This window comes from Triticum aestivum, chromosome 5B (assembly GCF_018294505.1).
Source record: "Triticum aestivum cultivar Chinese Spring chromosome 5B, IWGSC CS RefSeq v2.1, whole genome shotgun sequence".
NCBI classification, from domain to species: Eukaryota; Viridiplantae; Streptophyta; class Magnoliopsida; order Poales; family Poaceae; genus Triticum; species Triticum aestivum.
In genome coordinates, this window is record NC_057807.1 from 52,485,151 (window position 1) to 52,490,950 (window position 5,800).

A 5,800-nucleotide genomic window follows, 5' to 3' on the forward strand; every position below is an offset into this window, starting at 1 on the left:
AACTAGTAACAACCCTGGGGGAGTTTTATTTAATTATTTTGATTTGCTTTGATCTTTTTGATCATGGGACTGAGCATCCCGGTTACCAGCCATTTTCTCGCGAATGAGGAGCGGAGTCCACTCCTCTTGAGAATAACCCACCTAGCATGGAAGATACAGACAACCCTAGTTGATACATGAGCTGCTCGAGCATACAAAACAGAATTTCATTTGAAGGTTTGGAGTTTGGCCCGTGCAAATTTACTTGGAACGGCAGGTAAATACCGCATATAGGAAGGTATGGTGGACTCATATGGAATAACTTTGGGGTTTATGGAGTTGGGATGCACAAGCAGTATTCCCGCTTAGTACAGGTGAAGGCTAGCAAAAGACTGGGAAGCGACCAACTGAGAGAGCGACAACAGTCATGAACATGCATTAAAATTAATCAACACTGAGTGCAAGCATGAGTAGGATATAATCCACCATGAACATAAATATCGTGAAGGCTATGTTGATTTGTTTCAACTCCATGCATGAATATGTGCCAAGTCAAGTCACTCGAATCATTCAAAGGAGGATACCACCCTATCATACCACATAAGAACCATTTTAATAGCATGTTGGCACGCAAGGTAAACCATTATAAGCTTCTAGCTAATTAAGCATGGCATAAGCAACTATGATCTCTAATTGTCATTGCAAACATGTTTGTTCATAATAGGTTGAATCAGGAACGATGAACTCATCATATTTACAAAAAGAAGAGAGGTCAAGTTCATACCAGCTTCTCTCATCTCAATCAGTCCATCATATATCGTCATTATTGCCTTTCACTTGCACGACCGAACGGTGTGTATAATAATCATATTGCACGTGCATTGGACTAAGATGGAATTTGCAAGCATTCAATTCAAGAGAGAAGACAAGGTAATATGGGCTCTAAATTAAATCAACAATCATGCATATGAGAGCCACTAAACATTTTCATTATGGTCTTCTACTCTTGACCCCCAAAGGAAAGAAAAGAAATAAAACTATTTACACGTGAAAGCTCCCAACAAGTAAAAAGAAGAACGAGAAATCTTTTTGGGTTTTCATTTTAATTACTAATACAAGCATGGAAATTAAACTAACTTTTTTTGTTTTTTCTTAAAGTTTATCAAACTCACAAGAAGAAAACTAGAAAAAGAAATTAAACTAGCATGGATAATACAATGAAAGTGTATGAGCACCGACAACTAGAATAATGTGTGAACATGAATGTAAAGTCGGTGAGAAATATGTACTCCCCCAAGATTAGGCTTTTGGCCTAAGTTGGTCTATGCCCAAGGATCGCGGCTACTCTCCCCGGTGTACTGAGGAGTGTCATATGGATACCACTGGCTAGCGATCTCCTCCGGATCCCACTGATAACAGGATGGACGATAAGGGTCCAGTGGAGGTTCCGGCTCAGGCTCTGGAGCAGATGTCTGGCCTCGATGCGCGTACACAGCCTTCGGCAAGACAAGGTAATGACCTGCAGTTAAATCAAACAAAGAAGGTGCAGGCAGGTTAATAATCTCATTGTGTTTCTTATTAAATCTCAGGTTATATAGAAGCATCTTATCATCGTTGTCAACAATAAACTCATGCACTACCATGCTCGTGTAATCTAAAAAGGTAAGAGGGGAAGTGTCTCCTCTTTCTCATCATGCCTAATAGGTATCTCGAAATGTTTAGCAAGGCGTGCAACATAGATACCTCCAAAGATGGGGCCCTTTGTACGGTTTAGGCTTAACCATTTAGCAATAATGACACCCATACGAAAAGTGTTATTACGGAATAAGGCATGGAGCAGAATAATAATATCAGGAACACTGAAGTTTCCACTATTTTCACGACCAATTAAGCATCGACTGGCAAATATGGCAAAGTAGCGTAAAACGGGAAAGTGTATGCTAGTGATTCTTGCATCAGAACCCTTCCTCGATTCTTCTACAGTAATAGTGTCAATAAAACCATCCACATCTTTACGATGTGGTTCATCTAAGCTACCCTCGAAGGTATTATACAAGCCGCGCAAAAATTATGTAATGACATTTCCTTAGCCTCATCATATAAATGAAAAGATACTGAAGGAGGTGAATTCTTAGGATAATAATAAAAGTTTTGCACGAAAGTATTGGTAAGTAAGAGATACTGGTCGATCCGGTCATGGAGGAAGTCGGTGAGGCCCGCATTTTCAGCCAAAGAATAAAAGTCTTCATAAATCCCGGCTACTCTCAAGAAATTATCACATGGCCACTCACAAGGCCTTACTTCCGCTACACGAGGAAGATTATACTTGGCCTTTTCTTTCTCCTTAGCTTGTTTATGCTTGGAGCTTTTACTAGAAGAGCCCCTCAATAATCTCCTCATCATTTTCTAAAAATTTCTGAAATTTTTAGTAACTCAAAATAAAAGTGAGCCAAACTAAACAAGATTGATAGCAACTACTCCCACAAGTGCCTAGAGCCTATATCATGCATTAAAATTAATTGGGACCTCATAAATTTGACATGCAAGCTCAGGAACAGGGTCACCTATGCAGCAAAAATTTGTAATGAATAAAGAACTAGAACAAAATCTAATTGGACCAATGGAGGAGTCACATACCAAGCAACAATCTCCCAAAGCGGTTTTATGAATGGAGCTTTGAGCAAGGAGATCAAAAATCGCAGCAAAATGAGCTAGAACTCGTTCTTGAGCTGGATGGGGATTTTTTTGGAGGAAGATGGAGTGTGTGGGTGCAGGAATAAGTGGAGGGGGCCCACCGTGGGCCCACGAGGCAGGGGGCGCACCCAGGGGAGTGGGCGCGCCCTGGACCCTCGTGGCCAGGTGCTTGCCCCCTTGCTGTGTTCTTAGTGCCTAAAATCCTCAAAAATTCCATAAAAATCATACTAAATTTGCAGGGCATTTGGAGCACTTTTATTTTCGGGATATTTTTTATTGCATTGATAATTCAGAAAACAGACAGATAATATTATTTTTACTTTATTTATTCTAAATAACAGAAAGTAAAAAGAGAGTACAAAAGGTTGTGCCTTCTAGTTTCATCCATCTCATGATCATCAAAAGGAATCCACTAACAAGGTTGATCAAGTCTTGTTAACAAACTCATTCCGAATAACATGGATCCTGAGAAATTTCGAATAACACTAGGTTACCTCAATGGGGATATGAACATCCCCAACAATAAGAATAACATATTTTTTTCTTGACAATAGGAGGAGGAAATTCAAAACCTCGAATAATGATAGTTGGATTTTTTCGAAGAGATTTGATGCTATGAACTTGAGGTTGTTTCCTTGGAATGTGTATCGTATGCTCATTACCATTAACATGAAAAGTGATGTTGCCTTTATTGCAATCAATAACAGCCCCTGCAGTATTCAAAAAGGGTCTACCAAGGATAATTGACATACTATCATCCTCGGGAATATCAAGAATAACAAAGTCCGTTAAGATAGGGACATTTGCAACCACAACAGGCACATCCTCACAAATACCGACAGGTATAGCAGTTGATTTATCGGCCATTCGCAAAGATATTTCAGTAGGTGTCAACTTATTCAATTCAAGTCTACAATATAAAGAGAGAGGCATAACACTAACACCGGCTCCAAGATCACATAAAGCAGTTTTAACATAATTTCTTTTAATGGAGCATGGTATAGTTGGTACCCCTGGATCTCCAAGTTTCTTTGGTATTCCACCTTTAAAAGTATAATTAGCAAGCATGGTGGAAATTTCAGCTTCCGGTATCTTTCTTTTATTTGTAATGATATCCTTCATATATTTAGCATAAGGGTTTACTTTAAGCATATCGGTTAAGCGCATACGTAAGAAAATAGGTCTAATCATTTCAGCAAAGCACTCAAAATCCTCATCATCCTTTGTTTTGGATGGATTAGGAGGAAAATGCATGGGTTTCTGAACCCATGGTTCTCTTTCTTTACCGTGCTTCCTAGCAACAAAATCTCTTTTATCATAACGTTGATTCTTTGATTGTGGGTTATCAAGATCAACAATAGGTTCAATCTCTACATCGTTATTATTGCTAGGTTGAGCATCAACATGAACATTATCATTAACATTATCACTAGGTTCATGTTCATCACCTGATTGTGTTTCAGCATCAGAAATAGAAATATCATTGGGATTCTTAGGTGTGTCTACAACAGGTTCACTAGAAGCATGCAAAGTCCTATCATTTTTCTTTTTCTTCTTTTTAGAAGGACTGGGTGCATCTAAATTATTTATCTGAGAATCCTGCTCGATTCTCTTAGGGTGGCCTTCAGGATACAAAGGTTCCTGAGTCATTCTAATAGTTCTAGTTGCCACTCTAACAACAAAATCATGTTTATTATTTAATTCATAGAGCAAATAACTTTGAGCTTGAAGTACTTGTTCAGCTTGAGTGGTAACCATAGAAGCATATTTACTAATGAGTTTGAGTTCACCTTTAACTCTAGCCATATAGTCACTCAAGCGTCCTATCATGAAAGCATTACTCTTTAATTCTCTACCAACATAAGCATTAAAACTTTCTTTCCTAGACATAAAGTCATCAAATTCATCCAAACATTGGCTATGAAATTTAGTAGACGGTATTTCAACTTTATCATATCTATAGAGAGAATTTACCTTTACTACCTATGTCGGGTTATCAAGACAATGTGTTTCTTCAACAGACGGTATATTAAGACCATGTATTTCTTCAATAGGAGGTAAATTCTTAAAATCTTCAGCTTGACTACCTTTTTCTTTCATCGATTTCTTTGCCTCTTGCATATCTTCAGGACTGAGAAATAGAACTCTCCTCTTCTTCGGAGTTGGTTTAGGAATAGGCTCAAGAGTTGGCTCAATTGGCTCAGGAATTGGCTTAGGAAGAGTCCAATTGTTTTCATTAGTCAACATATTATTCAATAGTAATTCAGCTTGGTCGACTGTTCTTTCCCTGAAAACACAACCAGCACAACTATCCAAGTGATTCTTGGAAGCATCGGTTAGTCCATTATAATAGATATCAAGTATTTCCTTTTTCTTGAGAGGATGATCAGGAAAAGCATTAAGTAAACGGAGAAGCCTCCCCAAGCTTGTGGGAGACTCTCTTCTTCGATTTGCATAAAATTATATATTTCCCGCAAGGCGGCTTGTTTCTTATGAGCAGGGAAATATTTAGCAGAGAAGTAATAAATCATATCCTGGGGACTACGCACACAACCAGGATCAAGAGAATTAAACCAAGTTTTAGCATCACCCTTTAATGAGAACAGAAATATCTTAAGGATATAATAATAGCGAGACTTCTCATCATTAGTAAACAGGGTGGCTATATCATTCAACTTCCTAAGATGTGCCACAACAGTTTCAGATTCATTACCATAAAAAGAATCAGATTCAACCAAAGTAATTATCTTAGGATCAACAGAGAATTCATAATACTTATCAGTAACAAAGATAGGTGAAGTAGCAAAAGCAGGGTCATATTTCATTCTAGCATTCAGAGTTTTCTGTTTAAGTTTAGCTAGTAACTTCTTAAGATTATATCTATCATTGCAAGCAAAAAGATCTCTAGCAGTTTCTTCGTCCATGACATAACCCTCACGAACAACATGCAATTCATACTTAGGGGGAGAACCTTCATCATCACTATCATCAATGATTTCATCTTCAATAATTTCATTCTCTCTAACCCTAGCAAGTTTTCATCAAGATATTCACCTAATGGCACAGTAGTATCAAGCATAGAACTAGTTTCATCATACGTATCATGCATAGCAGAAGTGGCATCATC